A 26,713-nucleotide genomic window follows, 5' to 3' on the forward strand; every position below is an offset into this window, starting at 1 on the left:
TTGTTGTTGTTGTTGTTATTATTTTCCCTTCCTTTTCTGTCCTATTAAACTGTCTTTATCTCAACCTACAAATTCTACTCTTTTTTTCCCCGATTCTCTCCCCCATCCCGCTTGGGGGGCAGTGAGCGAACGGCTGTGTGGTTTGTAGCTGCCTGCCAGGTTAAACCACGACAATGACAAAAGAACATAGTGCTCGACTCCAGGTTTTGTACCTTGTCATGGGCAAAGGCAAAATATCAAAGAGCCTTTGCAGTAGGAAATCCTGTCTCCCCACAAAGCGTGGTCTGCTTGGTTCTTCACTTTCTCCAGGAGAAATCAAACAGACTTAAGACCCAGCTGGTTTCTGGAATAGCTGAAGTTAAACAGACTTGAAACATAAGGATAAGTTTCAGCATCCAAATCACTGTGACCTTTCCCAATGGTCTGATTTAGACTCAGGTGGTGCCTGGGTCTTTGTTGTATGATCTGTATGGAGATCTGGATCTCTAGTTAAATAGTCATCTCCTAGATTTTGGATCTTCTCTGAACCTGTTCCCCCGATCAAGTTTTTAACAGGGGCTACTAACTGGTCTCCAAGTAGGGGTTATTGCCTAACTGGAAATGTAGTTCGGACTGATAACGTATCCCCTCCTTCCACCACAAGAAGATAAAAACCCCTCTGGGTCTGGGGTTTGATCTCTGCCAACATAGTGGCAGAAAGAAGTTGATTGCTGCTCAGGAGTCAGCTAACTTGAGAGGACCTTCAAGGTGATGCTGTTGACCCCAAGGTTCGCATTTCACTTGAGCAAAATAAACAGTGCATTGGAGACCCAGATGAAAGCTTTACCTTCGGATGCCTTTTCAAGCATTTCTGGGAGCCAGTCATTCTCAGTGACTTGCATTATGATCTTTTGTTTTCATTGCTTCCATATTTCCTCCTCACCCTCCTCTTCTGCCTCACCTCACTCTACAGTTGGGAAGTTCTCATTTATTTATTATGCTTTGGCTTAAATCAAATCGCCTTGACTTTGTAGCAGGGAGCCAGAAAATACCGGCACCGGGGAATCAGTATTCTGGAGGTGCATTGCTTGCTTTTTGAGTACTTATTTATCCATCCCGGAGGAGGTAAGGGTCTGCAGTGTCTGTGCCTCGTTGTCCTGCCAGGAGCATCCTCCCGGCCCAATATCACCCTCCAAATGGAGTCAGGTGCCCATGGCAGGGTTCTTCCAGGAATTATCTGAACCACTGTTGTTTTGATTAGAGCGGTTTGTCCTTCCCTGTCACACATAATTTCTGTTACGATGGCTCATTTTTCTTGGCTGTAAGTGGAATTGCAGAAAACAGATAAGTTGTCTTGCTCTTCCCCGCTGATGAATCATGCTACCTTCCTTCCCATGTCCCACACTCTCTAGGCTCACTGTCGCCTCTGCTCCACAATAAATACTTTGCTACGCCCAGTGCTCTGTAAATCTCACCCCAAGCCTGCAAAGTTTTAAAAGCGCTCTGTCAAGTCACACCACAATTGCTATTAGAGCCAGCAGAGATTGTTCCCTAGGCAGGAGCATTTCAGCCTCCTCTCTGAATCAGTGGCATTTCTCTGCTCAGACTGGGGCTGGCTCTCAGCACGGGGCAGGGCTGAGCACTGCTGGCACCGAGTGGAGTCCATGCCCACATCCAGGGCGTGCTGAGCATCGGAGGGGCAGTAGAGCCACCCCCAGGGCTTGCACCCAAGGGAGAAGGTGCTGTGCTCAGTCAGCGATGGTCGATGCCACCCGGCACTTGAAACAGGTACACCCGTGTTTGTCTCACTTGCGATGTGGTGGAGGGTGCTGCCCCTCTGAAGCCAGAGTCCCCCGGCACCCAGGGTGGAGGACCACTGCCTTCACACCACCGCGCTCCCCAGGAGCCACCAGCAAGTCCTCTGCAACAGCTGGATGCTGTTTGGAAAGCGATAGGTGACAACCCTAGAAATAAATCGAGAGCGAGTCACGGAAATCAGCAAAGTCAGACCACCTCCAAAATTAGGGTAACGAGAGAGATCTAGACCAGGAGCACTGCTGGGGTGTGATTACAGTGATTATTGATTTTTCTGCAGGAGTGAACTGCAGATCAGATTAGGAAATACAGCCCCTTTGTCCAAGGCACAGTGCAAGTGAACCAAGGGACAATCTGACTCCAAAGACCTTGTGGCCATGGTCAGGCTATTGGGAACTGGAAACCCCAGTGGAGCATCCTTACCGCCCACCTTCTGGGCTTTATGGCTTGGATTTTGTAACTGAAACATCTGAAACGATTGAATTCCATTAACAGCCCTAATCTGTCTTAATTTCTTTTAACTTTGCGTAGGGTTTTTGAAGTATAAGTAGGTTAACAGGTTTAATACTCCAGTTCATACCTTCTGACATGGACCTATTTTCATTATGGTTTATGACACTGCAGGGAAGGCTGGACTACATAAAAATATTAGCCACGACCCTAAAATCATGGAGACATTTCTTTTTATGTCACATTTTATATCTCTCTGCACCCCTGTTGCTAATTTAAAACAAAATCTAAATTATCTGTTTGCAATGGGTTGGTTATGCTGGGACACAGCTGTGAGCCCAGGAGCGCTTGCTGCCAGCGTGGCTTTGAAGTGCTGAGGGACGTTTAGCTCTGCTGGTGCCTTTCGCACGGATGCTGTCTGTGACCATCAGTGGCCGGGTGTGTTCCCCGGTGGGAACATACCTATGATTTGAACCAGGAGGAGACTTAATGGGTAGTGGAAGATCAGATCAACCAGGTTGAGAATGTAGAGGCTGTCTGATGAAAATCTGGCTGTATCTGCATTAAAACAAAAACCCTGAATCGGTTAAAAAACACTTCTGTACATCAGACTGTCAGCCATTCAGAAGTGTCACAAGGTTAATTATAGAAAGCCGAATTCTTCTCACTTGCTGCTTCCCTTTCGATGTCACATTTAATGTTGACTCTGCACCAGAGTACCTGGACTTTGGGTGTTTTTTACTAGCAGAAGTAATGTGTGACTCCAGTTCTGCTCTACTCTGCGAGGGATAAGTTGGTTACAGCTAGATACATCAAAAATAATTTAAAAAGGTTTTTTGCCTGGCCATTACACATCACCTCTCCTCCTCCTGATCCAGCCCTTGGAGTAATTCAGAAGAGTTCCAGGGCTTATAGATGGTCTCGGTGCCACCACTGCTGTGCTCTGCCCTGGGACCATCTGCCCAGTCCACTCTGCCCCGTGGCATGGAGACACCAGCTTGGCCCAGATTCAGTTGCACCAACTTTCTATGGCTCGGGGAAGTACCTGCATTAGGGGAAGAGCCCTTCATCCAGCCAAGCCTGGTTTCCATCCACTTTGCATCTCACAAGGGTGGATTCTACTTTCTGATGTATGTCAGCATCACGTAGCTGCTCTGCCTTGCTGACTTGAGAGGGACAACAACGAGTCGCCTGTAGTAAAGTACCTTTAGCCCTGTGTATATTAATCTCCCTCTTACCGTCTTTGTTTTTCATGTCAAATGCAAAGGAGGCCGGGTGGTGCTCCTTGGTATTGTACTCATGCATGATGGTGGACACAGCAAACTCAAAGCATCTCTTCTGCACCAAAAGGTGCAGGCCTGTCAGGAGCACCCTTGGGACCCTGGGCATACGTGATACACAGGCAGAGCAGATGCCTGCAGAGGTTGGGGCCCTTTCAGACTGGCTCAGCAGTATTGCAAACAGAGTTCTTGCTATGAGTCCCTTTTGGTGCTGGGCTCTGAAGTTTTGAGGGGGGTTCTGGAAGTGCTGCAGCTGTTCACAATCTTGGTGGGCATTTGGAGACAGTCTCTACAAACCCATGAGGATGAGGCTTTCACTGGAGGCACACACTGCCTGGCTTCCTGGCATTACAAAATTATCTGGGGTGCACAAGTCAGCAGGGACTGAGGATGGAGAAAACCATGCTTGAAAGAGCCGGCATGGAAAGACACCTATGCTGGGAATCACTTCTCCTTCTTCAAGAGCTGCATTCAGGGCCAAGGAATGCAGAAACCTTGAGAAACCTGCAGAAACAAGCCTGGGGAGGACGTCTTCTGGGAGCCTGCACCCTCTGGGATCCTCCAGCCTCTGCAGGCTGCTCAGCACCACCCGTCCTGCCCTTTCCTTCTCTGCCAGATCTGTGCCTGGGGAGAATGGAAAGGGAAGAACATACTCTTGACTTGTAAACCCCACTTTGGAAAGCCTTCAAGAGCTCTTTCCACCCCCTGCTTTTTACAGGCTCAGTTAAATTTTGTTTTAACCAGGGCTGGATACTAAACTGGCCCAAGCAACCAGTTAGCGTAGGAAATAGCACAACCCTCTGAGGGGCAGAGATGGGGGGTGAAAGAAAGGAGAGAGCTTGGCAGGGTGTTGCCAATGCTGAACTAAAACGCTGCCTATATGTCTGTGCAAAATAAGGTATCTGCACTTTATTCCTTCTGCAAGTGCTCCAGTGGGACTTTTTGCATGCTTTGGGAGTAGTGTTCAGCCTATCCCAAAATATAATTTTTAGTCAATGAACTACTCATCTGGAAACGCACGTCCCAGCTTTACTCTAGCAGTGCTTTATTCGTTGTGTTCATAAAACCATATTCCCTACCCATTCTACTAACCCCATTCACTCTCTTCACCTAATTTGTAGAGGAGCAAATGAGAGATGCCTTTGTCTCTGCACCGTATAAAATATACATTAGTACTTTTACATGAGATGAGCCAACCATTTTACTGGTCAAATAACCTTGCTTCAGAATAAATTTTCCCACTTTCCTGTGGGAGAAAATCCTCACTCCATTCATTTTTTAAACATCCCTTGTAAATTAAGACCTTGCTATTTTCTAAAGCCCTTCACTTCCCTGCCTCATCATTTGTAAGCTTCTAATCCCTTTAATCTTTCTAGTCAGGAGATGTCCAGGCAGCAGGGAGCTTTGTAAAGGTGTGGAAATCTCACCAAATTCCTGTGTAATGCCCGCCTGCTCTGTGCTCCTGGTAGCTCTGCGGTGACACATTACCCGACTGCTGGAGGCAGCTCAAGGAAGGGCAATGCCAAATGTGTGAGATAATGATTTCATGAGTTGAAAGCTGGTTAGGAAGAAAGGGATCTATTTCTAAACCCACTGCAAGTCCCTTTCCTCTTCCACCTTCTGGGAGTTTTACCCGTCTCCATCACAGCATGTTCGAAATGGACCATCCATCTTCTTCACTGTACAGCACCAACAGGGGCCAGGGACAGTACTGCTGTGCTGCCCTTAGTAGACAGCAAATTCCATGTGATGAGCTCAAGGCACAATCCATGCAGAGCGTCAAGGTGGCCAAATTTGAGCTTGGCTGTAATTTTTACATCTGTACCTATTTAATGCCTGTATTTGCCCACCTCCTCCTCATTCAGCTACACTGCGTTTCCCAGAGGCTTAAATTGGTGAATTAAATAGAGTGAATAGTAGAATTTCCAGAGGTGTTTTGTTGCCCAGATGAACAACTAACTCAAAAGAGTAGACCTGAAAAGTGCTGAAGGCATGAATTGTCTAGTCCATGGCTTAGTCATTTAGCTTCTGCAGAAGTCCACTCAGCCCTTTAGTTTGGCAATGGTAGATCTTTGTTTTAGCCAAGCTCAGTCCCACATTTGAGGGAATTTTGCCTGAGCGAGGATCACAAATTTGGCAGCCCCATTCCCAGCAGCACTGTTGAGAGTTTGCCAAGCAGGTTGGCTTGGGAGGTCCCCCGCATCAAGCCAGTCCTGACTGGCCATGCTCCGGCAGGTTGCAGGTGACATGTCAAAGAAAGACAAGTATGACAAGGAAGCACAAGAGTGACAATGGGGGGATGAGGAATGGTTGCCTTGATGGGGACATGGCCATCTCTCTCTCAGTAAGCTGCTGGGCAGGTTACAAATTGTCACCTGCCTTTCATATCTCCTTGAGCTCTCCTTCATGCCCCGTCAGCTGTGCAAGAGGGCCAGTTGTAAGGTCCCGTTATCCTGGGGGAGCTTTGTTGGGCAGCCAAGCAGGGAACTCTTACACCAGGAATAAGCCAGGAAGGGCAGCCCCTCGAGCAGCTGTGACTGGCTCTGCAGCCCCGGAGCTGCAGGAGCTTTGGGCTTTCTCTGGCAGTGGGGATGCTGGCAGTAGAAAGGTGTACCATGCTTTCACCATCTCACTTAGGAGGTACATCTCATTCCACATACAGGTACTCCTGAGGTTAGTCATGCTAGCTCGAGACCCTCCTCCCAACTTAGTCTCCTGCTCTTTGAGTAAAGCCCCTGTGCTGCAATGTCTCCTTTCCCTCATGGCTTGATGTCCTTCAGCAGCATCATTAATTCTGCCCATATAATGATCCACCAAAGGGGAATAAAGATGGAGGTGAAATGGTAGCAGCAAGACAACATTTCTGTAATCCTTCTGGGTGTCCCAGCCCTGCTTCTACCTTTTGGGTTCTGCCTTTTTGTGTAGGAAAAAGCTCAGTTAGGAGTTTTCTGTTCGTCCATGCTGGCCTCTTGCCACACCTGCCTGACTGTCATCAGAACGGGCCATTCTTGTGCTTCGAGACAGGTGTCCTTGAAGATGACCCAGTTGCTCTGGGCTCCTTGGGCCTCCAGAGCAGGCTCCCATGGGATTCTGCCAAGCAAATCCCTGAACAAACTGAAATCTGTTCTCATAAGTCTAGGATCTGCTATTTTTATTGCTCACTTCTCTTAGGATGTTCAACTTCAAAGTCTCATGGTCGCTGCAACCAAGACTTCTCTTAAGCTTCAGGTCTTTGTTCTGTTCTTCCCTGTTCACGAATAACAGGTCCAACAGAGCATCTCTCATTTTCTGCCAGTTGAGTTTCTGCACAACATCCCTGATCCAGGTCCCCAGACAAGCAACAAACCTGTGAAGACACCAAGTCGCATTGGCCGATGGGTGCCTCTGTATCTAGGAGGGTGTCTCCAGGGACTGTCACCCATGGCTTCTTCCTGATGCCAGTGCTTGGTTTGGGCTTGGTGGCTCCCATACCTCTCCTCTGGGTCTTGCTTCTCCTTACCTGCTCCCAGGGCACTACACCAGATCTATAATGCAGATGTGCAGACGGAGAAGGCACTGTCAGCTCCTGCTCATGCAGAGCAGAAGAGACCTGTGCCATTCATTGCAGCCCATTCCTGTCCCAAAGAGAAATGTCTCTGCAGAGTGCATACACTCCACACGCTGCCTCCCGAAAGCGTGGCTGCAATTGCATGCAGTTTGATATCACTGCATACTCAGCACTTCATCTTCTCCTGCTCTGCACCCTGCGCAGAGCCAGGAGAAACTGCAGCTGAATTGATCTCAGTGCAGGACTGTAGAGCGCAGAAAGAAATGGCATCATGCAAGGTTTCAGGCAGGGAAAAAAAAAAAAAGGTCATAATGTTAACTCACGTGTTGCTACTATATTTTTGCTAGTGATCTCAACTGAGCAGTGATACTTAATTGCATCAGGAACCAGTCTCTGTGTGGGCACGAAGAAGGCTAATAGTTCATGAGTCAGGAAAGGAGCAGTTCAAGGCACCCATCTCTGCTTGCGTAGCTGGCCACCTGAAGTTTAAACTAAGAGGTTTTTGTTCACACTGAATGAGAATTGAACCCTGAACAAAACACCAGAGTGTCTCTTCCCTGCTCGGTTTTAGTGATGCCAACAGCATCACTGGTGCTGGACTGAAACTCAGATTCCTCTAGAATAGTGACTGTCAAAAAATGAATGAAAATGTGGATTTAATTTCAGAGAGAGTTGAAAGTAGGACCTGAACATCCTTTAAATGGGGAAGCTTGTAATTTAATAGCCAAAGGCATGTTCTTATACATTTTAGGGGTCTGGATAAAGTGTTACAACTAACATTAGCTTTAGGAAGGCAACCGGATCACCTCCTGCTTCTGACAGCGTGTCCTGGTGGTGGCGAAGGGAGGAGAACTGGCAGTGAAACTGGAGGGAAACAAATGCAACATGTGCATAAGCAGTCATGTGTATGATAAGGTGCTGAATAAATTTATTAAGTCAAATTATCCCTTAATCTGACCACCTATATAAATCAGGCCCTGGGACTGCCCTGAATTCCATATTGAACTAACACGTAAACGGTAGCAGGTTTTTTAGGAAAATGAACCGCCCTGCTTTAAAAACAATAGAGAATCTGTCTATCAAAACAAGTAGTCTCTCAGGCTGATTACCCACAGTGTTAAGCATTTGTACCTTGTTTATAATCTGAGTTTGTCTAGCTTCATCTTCCAGTTGCTGGATGCTGTCATGGCTTGGTCCAGCAGATTGATAAATTCTGTTTTTCATTTGCGCTCTCCATAATGGCACTTACAGCCCCTGGCCAAGTCACCAGGTAAATTCTTCTTTGTCAAGCAACAAAGATTTTGTAAAAAAGTATGTTTTCCAATCCTTGAATAGTTCTTATGACCAAGCTGTCTCCAAACTGTCTGTGTTTTCCTTGGATTTTGTCCAGGAATAGTTCTGCCAGAGCCAAAAGCAGAATTATCGATGCTTCCTCAACCATTGCCTGGTCTGATCACCCCAGGACTTCATAAGCCATTTTGGGTCCAGGTAGTTTTCCACGATAAGCTGAAGGACTTTCCAGAGTTTCTGCTTCCCAAAAGAGGGTGCATCACTGTGTGAGTCTAGCCCACGTGCGCTGCTCTGGTACCGTGTGTTTGGTTGTGACCCACTCTCTTTGTTATTCTCTGCTCTCCCAACTTTATCTCACCTGCAGACAGCAGCAGCGATGGTTTAATGCCTTCCTCCAGGTCATTAATAAAGACAGAAAACAGCATGGGTGCAAAAAACGGCTGTGGTGGCACCCTGGGAGCGGCTGTGTGCTGATGATTTGAGACTTCCCTGTTTAGCCAGGTCTTATCATCCAAGATAAGATATCATCCTTATCATTCCAACATCATCCAAGCTGATGTTTTACTGTTCAGATTTCTTAATGAAAACATGTGCCCCAAGTCAAATATCTTAAAGACATCTAAGTTTATTGATACTATTATTACCTCTATAAACCCAGCTTGAGATCTTATTGTAAAATTATCTCACTTTATTTTGACGAGATGTATATTCCATATATATGAGTTGATTGGCATTAAAGTTCTTACAGACATTATATATAGCAGCTATCACTGTCATCATTTGCATTTACAGGTTACTTTTCATCAGGGTGATTTGCAGCCATGAACAAATCTTCATGACTTTATATTGAACCCAAAAAGCAACCCTTTATGCTCATGCGGACTATGGCACAGGGAGGTTAAAGATCATAGTGAAAGAAAGAGGATTTCTCCCAGCTTTCCTGTGTAAAGTGTTCTCATGGGTGCTTCAAAGGGTGAGGTTTTCACCTCCTTACATGAAGGATGATCAGCACCCTTAATGCAGAGCCCTCCCAATTTCAGCTGTCCTCCTGAATTGGCAGCTGGTTGCAGAGACAAAGTATATGTGAGCCATATAGACAAGTTAAGAAATTAAATAACTTTGGAGGCAGTGACTGCAATGATATTTACTCCTCTCCGCTCAGGAGCAAGAGGTCAGCTGGCCAGGTAGCGCTGTGGAAAAACACCTCTGCAAAGCCAGAAAGATAAACATGACTGTTTATGAATTCTTCCTTTGGAAAAAAAATGTTTTAAATAGCCTGATATGATAAAAGCTGACTTCATGCCCCGTAAGCTGCAGGTGTCAGAAAGCAAGCCATCTTGTTTTCCCGTCACATCTCTGGTCCATCCCAAATGCTCCCATGGGGTACTGGTCTCGTGGAGCTGCAGAATGTACCCATGGGTGGGACATCCTTAGCCAGTGGTTCTCTATGGGGGCACCAGTTCCCTCAGGGCACATCAAGACAGACCCCTGAGGGCCAACACATTCGGTAGGTGATCCTTGATGAAGAGTCTCCTGAATCCCCACAGCCTCTTCCAGAAACCCAGAGAAGGTTTCTCCAAGCTCCTGGAGATCACCTGCCTCGCACCAGCAGATAAAGAGAGTTCTTGCCAACCCCATGGACTCAGCAGCCATTCTTTCCCTCCCTCACCCTCTTCCCTAGTTTGGTTTTAAAAATATGAGAATTTTTTAAAGTAAACACTCTTTTCTCTTTATTTCTGCCAAAGTGTTTAGGATACATTTGCTGTTCTCCACTGCAAAGGCGGGGAGGGAATTGTGTTTTGCAAAATCAAAACAGGTTTCACAATATCACCTGGTGCCAGGAGAAAATGCTGGTTACCAGTGGGCTCCCAACACAGTCATTAAATGTGAATGTCAAGTGCTGCCCCTTTGCCATTACATACTCCACCTGTAAAGAACAAAACAGCTATCACTTTGACCTAACAAAATTGAAGTCTTGTGGATGGACGGGGGTTAGGAAAATGCTTAAAAATGGAATTTTCTTGATTTCTCTGTCTCTAGTGTTGGTATTCTGCAGTAGTGAGTTCCTAAGCAATAACTGCACGTTGTGGAGAGGTGTTGGCATGTTTCAGATTCCTGTATAAAACATAAATGCATAACATAAAACCTTCTCCTTGCCTTTCCCAGAAACAGACTCTCACAAGACTATTTGGTGTATCACAAGGGTTTATCTGTGTTGTGGCTGTGGGTGCATCAGTGTGTGTTTGTGTGTACAACTAGCACCCTTGCAAATTGGAAGATGAGGGTATGGCCGAAACCCCACCACAGCGAACCATGAAGGTTTCATAAACCGGGTTGAATCCCCCATTTAACTTCATCAGCTTCAGTTCATCAAAGAGCCAGTGCTCAGCTCTGGGCTTTTGGCACAGCGGTGGCATGAACTCCCTCGTTATTTATTACAAGGTGCCCAGTGGAGCAGAGCAGCACAATTTGCACCTACCTCATTTAGCATTTGCAGATGAGCACTAACCGGAGGAACCAAGTGTGGGTTGGTTGCCCAGGGTTTATCTGTTAGGGTCAGTAGCACGTTCCCAGGAGGGGTTCATCATCCATCAGACTGGAATAAGCCCTGGGCATCCGAGTGCTAAGACCAAGTCTTCAGCGCATGTGGAAGATGCATGGTGTGCTCTGTAGCAGAGCAATGTGGTGTCTGCTTTCCTGGGGGATGAAAATAATGCAGGCAAACTCGTCCAAGCAGGGCAGGGGGAACTCAAGGTTATGAAAATGAAATCATTCTTCTTCTTTTGCTTTTCCAATGACTGCTACTGCTAAAATGAGTAATTGTGGAGCAGCCGTGTCCAGACAGAACTGTTTCTGCTCACAGTTCTTGGTGATAGCCAAAGATGCCCTACGCAGCAAGGAAAGCAAATCATGCTGACTTGGATGAGTCTCCAAAGATCTGTGGATCGGTGATGGTAGACACAGCCCCAGGCAGCCAGTTTTGCTGATAAAATATCAGATTTGATAGGGTTAAATAGGATGAAATAGGGTTAACAGGATAAATGCCTGCCTGCTGCTGTGCGTGGTCAGGGAGGGTGAATGAAAGATGATCAACCTTCATGCGTGAGGATGTCAGCCACGTTCTTCAGGGGTCCTAAAGGCAGTTCTTTGCACCGAGCAGGCACATTAGTCCCCTCTGCTGGTGTTACGGGAAGCAGTTAGGTGTTGGCCACTGCCAGATGCAGAACACAGAGCTCCTGAAACAGCGGTCTGGTCCGTTGTGACAGCCCCACGACTGAGTCGCAACTGCAGTGCCATGTCCCTGCTCTGGTGTGGCTCCTCCAAGACACCTCCAATGGGCTCTGATAGAGAAAAGCTCGGGGAGAAGCTCATCCCGAAGATTTTAGTGATCGATTTTGTTGCCTGGGAAAGCAAGGTTTGCCACTGTGAATGCTCCCTCCGCCATGCCCAACAAATTAAAGCCAAACAGGCAGTAAACTTCCATGGGCCATTACCCCTCTCACAGAGGAGGTTAAGTGTGATGAGGGCCAAATTGCCATTTAATGTGATCTAATTGATTTTATAAGCTGTTGTGTTAAGAAGAAGCTCTACGGTGTTCCCCCGACATCACCCAGATGGTTTGATAACATCTGGTGCATGCCCTTCCCCAGCGGTGGGCGAGCACTGGGAGTTGCTGGTAGGCATCAGCTTTGTGTGTAACCCACACACTGGGGCTGGTCCCCAGGGCAAGGGTTAGAGAAAGGATGCTACAGAGACCTGGAGAGCTTCTACCTTCCTGCCATGGCTCAGGGGCCAGTAGCTTGGTCCTGACTTTCCTGGGGTGTTTGGGAGCCCTATGTGGGCCGGGGGGCAGAAGAAGTGCCCGTCTGGTGCAGGGAAGCTGTTCAGCATCCCATGGGAAGGGCAAGGTTGAGCAGCCCGTGTTGGTGAGGAGCTGCAGGGTCCCCACGGAGCCGGGGAGTGCTTGGTGCCAGTGCTCACCCCTGGCCTGGCAGGAAAACTTGACTTTTAACTGGATGCCTCCATCAGGATGAGCTATGGGGAGCAACCCCCCCATCCCAGAGCAGAGACAACAGGCCATGCCAGGCTCTGCTGGCTGGGATGAGAAAGGTGGCCCTGTGTCCTGCACCCTAGACAGACCTCTTGTACTGTGCACAACACTAGCTGCTCTCCCAGCAAGCACAGGCTCTCTGTGCTTCATATTCCCCCTCCTTGTGCCATCAGGAGGCAGGGCAGCGGGCGAGGCACAGCGGGGTGAGCCGGGCTCTCGTGCCTGCTGGGGCTAGCAGGACCAGGGCAGATCACTGAGCCCTTCTGTGTCTTCACGGGTTTGTGGCTGCCCCAGCGTCAAAGGCTTCGTTGGACGTAGCAGACAAGGCAGCACAGCACTGGGCACTAACTGTATCCTTTGCCACTGTGCTGCAAGCAAGAAAAATGAGCAAGCTGATTTTTTTATTTAGTTTTTGACTGGGCTACAGAGCTCTTCTGGCCCCGACCTACCACCCGATGCCAGTCATGTCCCAGTGGCCGCAGCCCTCAGCTCCTGCAGCCCTTCAGCCGTGTCTCCTGCTTGGGAAGCCAGGAGTTGCTCCACCTCCCCAAAGGTGGGCCCAAGGCATAATTAACGTTGAGAAAGCCGCATGCGGTAGACAGTGATGCCCTGCACGCATGCAAAGTGTTATTTATTCCTGACTCCCTCTCAGCCTGATGCTCCAGCAGTGAAACCCACCAGCTCTGACTAATGGTCCCAGCAGCTGTGTAGGATATTTGAGTTGTTCTTCGTTTATGGATTCGGTGGGTCCCTGGTAATTGGAACGTGGCAACTTCTAACACATAACAGATGATACGGTGGTGGAGGGAATTTGTCATTGCTTCACTCCCTTACAGCAAGGAGGGCTCATAAGTCACAGCTGACAAATCTTTTAATGACTTTTAAACTTCATTTACAGAAAAGAATGACCATAATCAACGAACAATGATGGGTTACTAATCTTTCTGTATTATTAAAAAAGGAGTCTGTGTCTTTAGCCCCCTCTATGGAAGCTTAATGCTGCGAAGGGAAGGGTGATGCTATCCCGGAGAAGGGCTGGCAGAGTGTGAAGGGATGAAAACAGCGTCAATGGGGAGCCCCAAGATCCCATGCAGTCCTCAGCCATCACACATAATCACGGTATGCAAGACTGGCACGATGATATTGATGGAGAATGAGAGCAGTAGACGATGTACTTTCATCTCCGGCTTTGACCCAAAGCCTGCTGATGTCGGTGGGAAAATCACCAGACCATCAGTCACCTCTGGGCTTCAGGCGAACCGATGCTGAGGGTAGCACAGCACATGGGAGCGGGTGTACCCGATGTGAAACCAGGCTTTCTTTTAGTCTTTGCAACCACGTAGAACTAGAGAGGCAAAGACCAGTAGATGGGGAGCAGGATTTATTATTTTTCAGGAGGAAAAGGAATGGCTACCAACATATGTCTTGCTAAAGCAGTCACCTCGAGCAGCTCAGCTGCTTTTCAGGTCTCCCTCTCCCATCACTGCAGGCTGCATCCCTCCCATCTGAGATGCTTTCCTTGGGGTGAGGGTGCCTCCCCAATCTCTGTGGAGCCTCGGAGGTGGCGTTTAGACAACCAAACCTCAGCAAATCCCACCGCAAGTGAAGTAGGAGCCCACATCCCAGCGACTTTACAGAGATATGCATCTATCAATTATTTATGTCATCCTGCATATTTAAAGTGTCTGAAATAATTTTGAAAGGCAATCAGCTGATAATTAACTCTGAGAGAGGAAAGGAGCATGTAAAAAACCTCAGCTGCTAAAGAATTGAGGGGTAGTGTGCCAAGGACCAGCAACTTTCTCTTGCTCTGCGCTCCCTAAGGCTCCCCATCCCATGTCCTGCTCCCCACCACCACCAGCACAATCTCTGGTGAGCGAGTGCCTGGCTTCGGTGATACCCATGACATGAAGTCCCATAGCGGGTAGGGGGACAATCAGCTGGTTTTCTGTGTAGGAAAACATGGACAAGCATTTTGGAGGAACAGTCTGGTCTGGGTCCCAGAGGGGCACCTTTGATCTGTGGGTGGTGACTGCACTCATGGTATCCTTCTCATGCAGCGCTACAGGCTTGGGGAAGAGTGGCTGGAAAGCTGCCTGGCGGAAAAGGACCTGGGGGTGCTGGTCGACAGCCGGCTGAACATGAGCCGGCAGTGTGCCCGGGCGGCCAAGAAGGCCAATGGCATCCTGGCCTGTATCAGAAATAGTGTGACCAGCAGGAGGAGGGAAGTGATCGTGCCCCTGTACTCGGCACTGGTGAGGCCGCACCTCGAATACTGTGTTCAGTTTTGGGCCCCTCACTACAAGAAGGACGTTGAGGTGCTGGAGCGTGTCCAGAGAAGGGTGGTGTTGGGTTGACGGTTGGACTCGGTGATCTTAGAGGTCTTTTCCAACCTCAATGATTCTATGATTCTATGATTCTCAGCTCGTGGTTTTGCCAAGTCTCCTGGCATTTGGGGCTTTGCTAAAACAGAACAGCATTTGCGTGTTAAAGAAGCCGTGGCATCAAAATGCAGAACTTCTGCTTAGAAGACACCAGCGGAGCTAAATAACAAGAATTGCATCAGTGAAGCTCCATCTGCAGCAGCTCTTCTTTGGGAGCTGGGTGGCCCTGGCAAGTGATTAAAATCTGGTGGTGGGTTGGCAGCATGAAATGGGGTCCCTCCTGGAGCCCAGAGTTTCCCCCTACTTCAGCGTTGCCCTATGGTAAGAGGTCCACATTTCCTTCTCACAGGAACCTGCATCGTGCCCTGTGTAAGGGGGGACATGGCCCAATGTTGGAGCTTGGGAGTGCTCCTGAGGTCACCCATTAGACGTGGACAGAGGGGTTTTGTATGAGGAGGTGAGCACTGGGCTCGTGGACCGGGGCAGGAGGCTGTTCTGCAGCCAGACTGGAAGCCCCGCTGTTCCACCACTCTCTTTCCTCTCTGCTGCATGCAGGGAGATGCAAAAAGCAGCAGCGAAGATGCCAGTTCATTAACAGCTAAGAAAGTTCCCAGAAAGTTCACTTGCTTTTCCTCATAAATAAATCATTTGCTGTTAAAACAACATTTGGGCTGGGGCGGGGGGGGGGGGGTGTTCATTAAGGAACATCAAGTCAATAGGTGGCTGATGAGAACCTGTCTCCACTGTGTACAAGTGGGAGAGTGGGGGATGGAAACATTGTGTTTTCCTATCAGGCTGTGAATGATAAAGAATTAAAGAATAATTCTCAAGAAATTAGTCATGGCTAGCCATTAATGAGCATCTCGGTAACACACTAATGAGCTGGCTTCAGATGCCTGTAAAAGAGGACTTTAATTAGATTAATACATGTAGCATTGTCCATAGCCCAGTAGGTAATCATCAGGTTTTGCACCAGTGGGATTATGGATGACATTCTATTTAATTGCTGTTTCCTTTTCATTTTCTTTCCTTTTTTTTTTTCTTTTAAAGATTCTTTCCTCCAAAGAATTTTGTTTCTGTTCTCGAACATAACCTAAATGTTATCCATGGAATTCTGCATCTGAAAGTGCTGCCAGACTGGGCTTATCTGATTCAATTGACCTTTAAAATTTATTTTGCTGCTGTCAAAAAGAATGTTAGTCTGTTCACGAGAGATTTCCAAGATGATTAGAAGCAGAGACTCCTGAAAAGTCTACTTGTTGTATATTCTGCAATCAAAGGATGATCCTAGCTTTTTTTTCTAGGAGAAAAACGCCTTCATTTAAAAAATATTTTCATGGAAAAGCAGGGTCCAGGAAAGTTCAATGTGAATGAGGAGTCCATGTTCAGGCAAAGAGCTGCTGAGGAGCTCCTTCTCATAGGGAGAAACCCAGGGAGTTGATCCGCGCAGGCTTCAGAAGATGGCCTAATTCTTGGTTCTAGCACAGTACTAATGGTGGGTTTTCTTTTTTGGCCCCGTATGCTGACAGGGCTCTTCTCATATTTTAAATGAGATGTTGTTAGCATGGGAGTGGAATCCCGAATTTAACCCGCCAAGGTTGATACCTGCCTGAAAATCCTGATCAGTGCACGACAGAAATCCTTGTTTTCAAAGGAATTCAGCTCTGAACCGAAGGGCAGGACTGAGGGTAAGGGGCACTTTGTATGTTCCTTGCTGTCACATTGCAGTGCTGGTGGGACAGCTTTAGTCTATCTTGACACAAGGAGAGACTTTGGCTTTATCAAGCCGATGGGAGAAAACACTGCCTCCAAAGCTGATAGAGATCAGCAGCTTTGGTGTAAAGGCAGGGCATCGTGACCCCATGGTGAGGAGCATGTATATGTACTTACCTCCTGAACCTGCCTTCTGGGAGCCATGTCCTGCCCCACAGGGAGCCCCGTGAGCTCCAGCATGGCCACACGTGTGCGTGCAATGGGTTGTGCAGCGTTTGGAGTGAGCCCCCACGTCTGTGGAGATGGGCAGGGTGAGGAGCAGGGCTGCTGCAGGGGCTGCTTGGATGGATCTCAGAGTTTCCAGCCATAGGTCATCCCTTTATCACACTTACTAGGAAGGATTTAAAACTCTTAATGAATAGATTTTTAAGCTTTCTATAGGCATGAATAATATATAGGACAGATGATGGTTACGAACCACAGCAATAAACTATATGCTGACCTGATAGACTGTGTAACCACTGTACCTTTACCAACTGATTAAAGACTTATTAAAACAGCTATTGGTTATTTATTGCTCCTTTATGTAGGATTTACCAGTTGCACTGAAGTTTAAATCAGAGCCAGGTTTTCAAAGGATTGGCAGGATTTCTCCAGTTCAAAATGACTTGTTGTTCTAATTAAAAATTAAAAAAGGAGGCTATTTGCATAGCAAGATGAATAGTTGAAGGAAGATTATGAGGGAGCTAATTCTGTTCCTGCTGCTGTGCGCTCAACATCCACTCGTCTGGGCAGCAGCACCCTGCATCAAACAGGAGCGAAACCCAAATTTGTGGAGATACCACTCCAAACCAGAGAGGTTCAGGAAACTAATTCTGCCTCACATGCCATTGTCCGGCACAGAGGCACCAGCCGGGGGTGGGTGTGCTGCAGATATCCCCACGCTTGCACGTCCTGGTGCTTCAGCAATAGGTGACATAAGCCAATGTGTAGTGGTGACAGTGGTGACAGTGTGCTGCAGCTACACCGAGCCCGGAGCGGCTCTGGGAGAGGATGCGCCGATGTAAAAATTCACAGTGCGTCAGATGTGGCATAAAGTAAGATGGATCAAGGGGACAGAGTCAGCCCCTCCTGCCAGAGCCCTGTGAAATGCAGAACTCGGCAACTGCCACAAGCTAATGGTGTCAGTCTGGATTATTTGCTTACATCCTGTGGCAAATGTGCTTTAATGAACCAGACTTGGCCGATGTTTTCTCTCCCTCCCGCTCAGTAGCTTTGAGTTTTCCTCTGTACTGTCCAAGTGCGCAGGATGGGTGCAGCCTCCCTCTAAAAAGGGGTGATCAGCAGGTACCCCCCCCTTCACCCACCCCATAAATTGAGACCTGAGTGCTCGGTGGAGAGCAGGCGGTGAGGTCAGGTTATAAATACGGCTCTGACCCCGAGCTCCCCAGGAGTTTCCAGCGTGCTTGCAAGGGCAGTAATTGCTGGGTGCTCTGCCGTGACCCGGGGTGGTGCAGATGCATCGCCATGTGTGTCATTACGGGCAGTCCCCATCCAGAGCTGTTACAGTGGTGTTGCTCCTCACATGTCAGGTGTTAATGCTATTTCATTCTATCAAGGAAAATACACTGTGCAGGGCGGAACCGGGCTGAAACTGGGCTCACCGCCTAAGCCCGCAGAGCCCGCACGCTCAGGAGGAGGAAACCGTGTCCTCAGGCAGAAAGTGCCCCCCCCAGTAAAAACGTCTGGGGGGCTGCAGGGGTGCACGGGGGGCTGCAAGGTAGCGTCAGTGCTTTCTCCATCTCTGCTCCAGCCACACAGTCCTGAAGGGGTGGCCTGGGTATGGAGGGTGGATGGGGCTGGGTGACTGTGGAGGGTCCCGGGCTGGAGGCAGGCTGGGGCTTGGTGCTGGGGTGGGTAAGAGAGTGGCATCTCTGTGGGGACTGGGAGCCAGGTCAGTGATTGCAACTGATGAAGCCTGAGCCTGGATGGGTCTGGGCTGACTTGTCTGCAAGGTGGAGCCGTGGGAAGTGTTTGGAAAAATTCACATACCCTGTACAAGGAGCCCCTTGTCTGATGGGAGATGGGACAGCCCAAAATAGCGGTTGAGAAACCCAAGGACCCACTCTGCCCGCTGCAAAAGCATCCTCCCTTACCAGGCTGTGCTCAGTTGCACTTTGCAGGGGGAAAAAGATTTGCAAAGGGAACCCACAGCTTCACAACAAGCTAGTCCGGCTCCTGCTGAGCTGATCTCCAGCTTTCTGGCTCTTCCAGCTCACTCAGCATAGCGGAAATTTCCCCAAAAGACAGCCCTGGTCCTGCAGAACTAGTCTAATAATTGTGACATCTTTGCCTATGCCCTTTTTTTAATAACTTTCTGGTCCCTTAACAATCACGTTTGGGAGAATCGAAGCTGTTTTCCCCAGAAAACCGAAGGACTGGTTTCCTTCCAGTTTATTCTATTTATTGAACCACACAACAGTGAACAGGGTCTTTCCGCTCTCCAGGAGGAGGGCTGAGCCCCTCTGGGTTTCTGTGCAGGACTTGTTGGGTTCTCAGAAGTTATTGAAAAGATTGCAGGGTTTGTGTCAGTTATTAAACTAATGCTTCGGAGCTTGGCTCTGGTGTTTGGGGACTCACTAGCAAATTACTCGCAGCTCTTGGGGGAGGAATGATTGGCACCGGGGGTAGTAGGGACTTTGCTTTTAAATGCATGTGCATTTCTGTGCTATCGATGGTGCTGTGGCAGTGCAATCAGTGGAGTCCCTCTGTCTTGTAGCTGGCTGTGTTTCTTTTTAAAACTGCTTTTTTCGGCTAAAAGAAGGACTGTTTTAGTCAGAAATCCCTCAGAGCCAAGCATCTGGGTTGATTGCTGCCCAAAGCAAGATGTTCGCAGTGTGACAGCCATGCCAATTTGTTTGTGCTAGGGCATGTTAACTGCCCTGTTCCTCCCTAAAAATCATCTTTCTTGCACGTGGCAAGAAAGATGTATGGACATTAAAGGTTTGGGATGAAAGCAGGGGGCAACCTCCAAAAAGCAGTGAGGTGGTGCAGAATTGGGTTTTGTCCTATGCAAGCGTATACGGGATGGTTAAAGAAGACCTGAACCAACCTGCGTCGTTCAGGCTTCCTGCAGCGTGTAAGCAGGGGTGTACCGGCCCTGTCATGGGAGCTGGGGACCACCCAGCTCTCACCAAAGCATAGTGGGTGCACCTCAGGCTGTAACATCCATCACGTGCTGGCAAGACACAGGTTTGCTGGTGCTTTTTTCAGCACCCCAAATGCCAAATTTTCCCCAAACCTGGTGGGGAGCAGATTTGGCCCTTTGCCTCGCGCCAGAGGTCCCCGCAGGACGTCTTCATTTGTCATCTGGCTCCCAGTGGAAAGCCACCAAGTTGGGAAAACTTGCTACTGGACAGAGACGGGGACAGGATGAAAAACCACATCTCCCCTTTTGTGAACAAGAGTGATAAGAGGAGAATAACAGCCCGGCTGCATGATGCCATCACGCTGAAATAGAGAGCGCTTTCTGCAGGAGAGAGTGGTGGGGCTTGGTGGTTTTTCTTTGCCGGCTTCTTTGACAGTTCATCACTAAGACTGAGGCCCCTGGGGTTTTCAGACACCTGGCTCTCAATTAAACAGCTAATCTGTGAAGCAAGGCACTTAAAGCAGGGAGGAAAAATAGCTTATCAAGTAAACCAGCTCTGGCCTTGGGCTGTTACCAGATTGAATATCAATATTTTTAAGGGATTCCTGCACATTAACAGCAGCAGGGACCGTGACATTGTTTCCATGCTATCCTAGGAAGAGAGGAGAAGCGCTGGTGGGGAGGGGACTTTGTTGGTGGGTGTCCAGACCAGGGGCACGTGCAGGCAGGCACAACCTTTCCTCGAGCATGGGAGCTTCTTCGGAGCTCAGAGTGGTTCTCGTCACCCCTAATAAATGGCACAGGGGGTCCTTGACTTTTTGGGGTACAAAGCTCAGCTAATCCCATGTTGTATTTTCTTCTCAGTCTGGTGGTGGCAAACGGGTTTCCTTGTGCCAAGCGTAGCAGGGTGGTAAAACCTTGGAGAGCTGCGGTCCTGGGATCTGTGGTAGGGTCAGATTGCAGGGATGATGGCCAAAGAATGGTCGGAGAGCCCTGGGGTGGCACGGCCTGGGTGCGGATGGACGTGTTTCTGGGGTCACCATGGTGTTGCTCGACTGCTATCCCCTGCAGAGCTCACAGGGTCCCCACTAGTACGGGCACCTGCCCCATGCAGAGGGACACGAGACACACAGGAGGAAAGGAAGGAAGGAACATTTGACAATCTCATCCTTAAGTACATCTGTCTTTGACGGCGATTGGGAGGTGTCATTATGATGTTTCTGTAAGCTTTGGTGAGGTCAGTGGCACAAACCCCCCCACCCCAGACCTCTCCCATCTGGGCCTCAGTTTCCCTTGCAGAAAACAGGGATAATCATACTAATCTGTCCTTGGTGTTCTTTGAGGTCCTACAGATGCAAGACCCCTTTATACATTAATTTATCTATGTCCAAGTACTAGCTGCATTTTGTCTTGTTCTCTTTTCCAACTCAAGTCTGTCTTGTTGCAGTTGTGGTTTGGGGAATGAAAGGTAAAATAATAGTTGTGAAAATGCATCTGCTGAAGACAGTATAGTGTTCTGGTTTCGGCAGGAATAGAATTAATGTTCTTCCTAGCAGCTGGTACAGCACTGTGTTTTGGATTTAGGATGAGAACAATGTTGATAACACACCGATGTTTTAGTTGTTGCTGAGCAGTGCTTGCACTAGTCAAGGACTTTCCAGCTTCCCACGCTCTACCGACTGAGCAGGCTGGAGGTGCCCAAGAAGCTGGGAGGGGGCACAGCCAGGACAGCTGACCCCAACTGGCCAAAGGGACATTCCATACCATGGGACGTCATGCTCAGTACAGAAACTGGGGAAAGCTGGCTGGGGGGGCCGCTGCTCGGGGACTGGCTGGGCATCGGTCGGCGGGTGGTGAGCAATTGCACTGTGCATCACTTGCTTTGTGTATTATTATTATTATTCTCAACCCACGAGTTTTTCTCACTTCTACTCTTCCCATTCTCTCCCCCATCCCACCGGGGGGGGGCAGGGAGGGAGGAGTGAGCGAGCGGCTGTGTGGTGCTCAGTTGCTGACCGAGGTTAAACCACAACATATAGTTATTAGAATATTAATCTATAACCAGTGATACGTCTCTCTGCTGTGTATATTTTTCTAATCAGACATATCACCAAGATACTCTGCTCAGACTCATGCCCACTGGTTTCTATGTGGCATATCAAAGAGACAGTGGCTTGAGAAGACATTGTACTTCGTAGCGCTGCACTGGCGAGCTGTGTTGTTTCACGTGGAAGGGACACTAAACCGATGTGGCTGATGCTGTGCTGGATTTAATCTGGGCACAATGCAAAGTGCTCTGATGGAAGGCAGTTAGGTGGAGTATGAAATATTAATATGCAGTGATTAAAATGTCCTTTCCAGTTGTTGCAGTAAGGGGGCCAATAGGTGATGCGAAATGAATATTGTGTGTAAAAAGAAACCCTAAATAAATGGGACAGAGAAGGCAAGGGAGGCTGTTTTCTCCAGGGGACGCCGGGCTTGCATGGGGACAGCAGAAGAGCACTTTGCACAGGGTTTTTGAACACCCAGTGCTGACTGTTTTATTAAGCTGCTAAATGAGAGCCATGCAGGCTTCTTGTTAAATGGAGGACATCATTGATGGTGCCTGAAATCTCAGAGCGATGCCGTGCTAGAAGCCCAGAGTTCCAGCTCCCCAGCCTTGGACAACACTCCCTGCCAAAGCTCTGCTCCCTGCCTGGGCAGGGACAGCAGTCAGTGGGCAGAGGCCACTGGGAGAGCATCCCATCCGCAGAGACGTCGGGTCTTCATTGGCTTCCTCCCAAATCTTTCCCAGCGGCATGGCCGTCACCTTGCCTGACCTTGAGTTTTCCATCTGGTGGCCCCGTCCCATCACTCGTCAGCCACAGGCACGTCTCCTGAGCAGACCTGCAGTGTCCCGAGATGGCCCTGATGCACAGAGCCACTGAGGCTTCCACCAGGGAGCCAAGGGAAAGGCTCTACCGAGGGAGGGGTTATGCTGAGCTACCCGTTCCATCACCGGTCCCCGCAATGGGCGGTGAAAGTGAGTTCTCCCATCTCCAGTTCCTACAGCCACAGGCTTTATCGGGTTGGGGGGACCCAGCATCCCAGGTGGGGAGGAGAGGAGACAGCGCAGAGGACAAGCACACACTGGTACAACTGCAAGAAGCGTGGGGGGAGGTCACAGGAGCCAGACAAGGAGGGTGCAAGGTGGGGTTGGGGGAGCAGGGACCTGGAAGAGACGTAGGTTCCCCTACACCCCCCCACCTCCATGGCAGCCAAGGGTCATACCTTGGGAGATGCCTTAGAAGATGTCCTTCTCCAAGTGGAGATCCATCTGGTGCCTTAGCACCCACCTGAGAAACGTGTCATCTTCATCCAGCTCTTTTATTTTTAAAACAAACCCACGGAGTGGAGGATCCATTGACAGCAGCAGAGCTGGCTCATGTTGCACCCGCTGAGACAGGGCAGCCCACTAGATTTGGGGGAAAACACATTCTATGCCCCCCCCCACCCCCATCCTACCCAAATCCTCCAGCCAGCCCTTTCTATTCCCATGCACAGAGGCAGCTTAACCTACATCCCTCCTACAGAGGCTTAAGGAGCTCAGTGCCTTGATGTAATTGGTGTTTGCAGCTGCAAACAGCTGGTCAGAGATTCAGACTATTGTAAATAACGCACTTCTGGGCTCATTAGATTGGGGAAGGGTTTGGGCAAACAGCAGCCTGGGGTTTCCCTAAGCTGGGGCTTGGGGTAGCAGCTGTAAAACTCTTCAGAGATGTGGTGAGAAAACAGAGACAGGGGTATATTTTATTTGAGTGCTATATTTTATTTTGAGGAAGAGAGCATTCCTCCTGCCTGCCTGTGGCTGGGCCAGACCTGTAAATGGTATGGCCAAACGTGACCAGCCTACTCGTTTTCTGTGGTGAAGTGTGTGGCTGAGGAGATGACATGGTTGATGACGTGGTTGATGTCTGCCTTGACTTCAGGAAGGCTTTTGACGTGATTTCCCACAGCACCCTGGCATCCAAGTTGGGACACGGCAGTCTAGATGGGTGGCCTCCAAGAGCAGTGCAAGCTGGATGGTGGGGCTCCAAGGGAGGTGATATGCACCCGTAATCTGCCTGGAGGCCAGTTGCAAGAGGAGTTCCTCCAGGGACTGGGGATGGGGGAAAAGAGGGCCATGGGTAGGTAGCAAAATGAGTTGGAGACTTGCATAAACTCTGGCAGATAAGCAAGGATGGAAAAGTGGGAGAACATCATCTGGAGGGGAAGCAGCTAAGTGAGGCCAAAGGTGTCCATGCGACATGGGCTAGTGTGGGCGAGAGATGTGCCAGGGCAGATTTACTCTGAAATAGAAAATACGGAACTGGAAACTCCAGGAGTCACCAAGTGTAAAGGCACATGTTGAAGTCACTGTCATGCAACATCGCTGAAACCCCAGGGCAGGGAGAGCCAGGGGTTCACAAGGGGTCGGACGTGTCCTTGGGTACCAAGACCATCCAGAGCTACCTGGATACAGGTACCCTACACGTGTGCAGGCTCTCTGGAGGTCCCGCACAGTCTTAACCGGTCCCGGTGGGTTTAAGATGGAGATTTCCCTGGGGAATGGCAATCCTGGAACAGCCTCCAGCCGGGCTTTGTGCAGATACTCAGGATTTCTGAGAAACGAATCCCTGAGGCTCAAGCTGGGTACCCAAAGTGACCAAATGGCTGGAAACAGCCTTGGCTCTTCCTCTGTTTGTCCACCTCTACACCAGGAATGGGGACAGTGTCCTCTGTGAACATCTTCCAGACTGCACTGCAAAAATATGTTAAAATAGATAGTATTAAGCAAATGTTATTATATAGGTTGGAACTTTGAGCAATCTGAAGAGGTTGGGCACCACTTTCCAAAGGTGTGAGGATTTAATTCACTTAGATGCCTTTAAAAGTCCTGTCCTTTGGTTATTTTTTCCAGTGTTTTTAGGAGCACTGTGCTGCCAGGAATTGTTTTCTAAAAAATAAAACAAAAGTCTCTGGCTCTTTTAGTCTGTAAGGGTGAAAGGGAAAATATAACGAGCCAGACTCAGACAGTGTCTAACTTTTTTTTGATTGGATTTAGCAGGGAGATCATTTCCAGCCTCAATGGTAGGTTAATAGAGTCACAGGGGTTAGAGCCGGACAAGATTTATTGTGCCGTTGCATCCTTCCCCTGCTCTGCACGGAGGATCAGCCTTGCCAGGTATCTCCAACGCTCTGTATGGTTTGGCTTTAAATGATGAAAGGAATCAAGTGTCCAGTCCTTTGTGCTCTGAAAATTAAAAAGGCGGAGGTCTGGACATCATAGCTTGTCTGTTGAGAGCTCATTGATTGCAGTCAGTGTTCAAATGCTCTGTGTCTCCCCGGGTCAGGCTGCAAGCACCATCTGCGTGCAGGGCTGGGCGAGTCTCCTCTGTTGTCTCGTTACCTCCGTGCTGGACTGAAGTTTCAAATCCTGGAGATACAGAGCTAGCGGCAGCAAGCCCTAATGCTTGTCTGTGTGGGTAGAAGTACCTTCAGGAAAATGGGACTATGGGCAGAAGCAGCCCCCTGGGTGTCCTGAGGGGCCAGTAGCTGAGCAGGCTCCATCAGAAAGACTTCCATCACCCAAGAAGCCAAAATGGGACTCACCTGGCAAAAGGGTGAGATAGGTATAATGAAGTTATCCCCCCTAACAGGTTTAGGGGGAGATGAGCAACCAGAGATGTCATGTCCTGTGTGGAAGCTCTGTGCAGGAGAAGACAGGGAAGAAGGAAGACTTAGGTTCTTTGAAAGTCTTGGGTGAAACCCCAGAAAGCACATCAGGAAACGCTGCAGCTTTTTCCCAGGCCTCTGCCTGTCTAGTAAGGAGTGTAGGAAAGACTAACTGTGTTTTAGGGCTTGGCAAAGCCAGAGCATCGCACACTGCCGGTGTCAGTGCCTCGGGCAGGCTGGGCTGTGGGCAAGCAGAGCCTGTCAGGGCTTGGGGACCAGGGTGACCAGGTCCACAAGAGGTGCATCCATGCAGCTGGGCAGCTGCCACGGTCCCCACTCGGACCAAGCTGCTGAGACAAACTTGGGCTTTGAGCCCAGAGAGCCCAAAGCCAGGCAGTGCTTTAGCTCTGCCCAGTGCCAAGGCAGATGCTGGGGACTACCAGGGAGGGGACACCATGGCCCTGCGGTAGCAGTGCGTCCCCTGTGCAGGGCGATAGGCTCGGTGACTGCCTGGGGTCGTGGACACCCCGGTGGCATTGCCCCAGGTGCTGGGAGTACGTGCCGGCGCTGCTGGAAGGGGCTAGGGAAGAGCAGCACTGCAACGTGCGTCATAAAATACCTTCCACAGCTCTGAGCTGACTTTTCCCAGGTAAATACCACACACTATGTATGCAGCACATAATAGCGGTCCCAAAGCATCCCCTCTGTTTCTGGAAGATGAAAATCAAACTGATATCTTTGGACAGCTGTAATTTTTGCTGCAGAAATGTGAGCAGGCAGTGTAATAGGCAGCCAGACTAGCTTTAATTTCACACAATTTCCAGCCCTGTCCCTGGCTTCTCTTTGTCCTCAGAGGTGAAGCCCGTTCTCAGGGGCTGCCCATTAAATACCCCAGGCAAGAAACCCAGGGTATCACGCCTTGCAGCTATGGGAAGCAAGTTGGAGTGGCTTCAAGCTGATCTGGCTGATGGCTTAGTGATTCCCAAGCTAACAGTGACACCTTCTGTTTGCACAAAATTCAGCTCAAAGGCCAGCTTGTAAATGCGCAGGCAGGCAGCAGAGTGCAGATGTCAGATAGGAGCACACGGGCTGCTCCGCCACTTAAATCTCCATTTGCATCCAGAAAAACTCAGGTTTTCTTCCAGCTGCAAATGCGGATCCATGGGGACAAGGTTGTCCCTGTGCGTGGTGAGAGCTGGCCTGTGCTGGGAGGTGCTCAGCAGGGGAAAGCCCGGAGAGGCGGGCATGAACAAAGGTGCTGAATGCAGACTGCTTTAAAAAGAGCAGTCCTTTGAATTGTAATTAAGTATAGAGAGGTAAAAGCTTTCCTATAATATCATTAAAGCTTTTAGTTAGATGTAA

The 26,713-nt window shown here is 49.1% G+C and overlaps 1 protein-coding gene across 1 annotated transcript in view; it reads left to right on the plus strand.

Annotated features, from left to right (window-relative positions):
* Window positions 1-26,713, plus strand: part of RALY (RALY heterogeneous nuclear ribonucleoprotein) — a 107,700-nt gene that overhangs the window by 57,990 nt on the left and 22,997 nt on the right. The window lies entirely within an intron of this gene.

The sequence above is a fragment of the Aptenodytes forsteri genome, unplaced genomic scaffold, assembly GCF_000699145.1.
Source record: "Aptenodytes forsteri isolate BGI_AS27 unplaced genomic scaffold, ASM69914v1 Scaffold295, whole genome shotgun sequence".
NCBI classification, from domain to species: Eukaryota; Metazoa; Chordata; class Aves; order Sphenisciformes; family Spheniscidae; genus Aptenodytes; species Aptenodytes forsteri.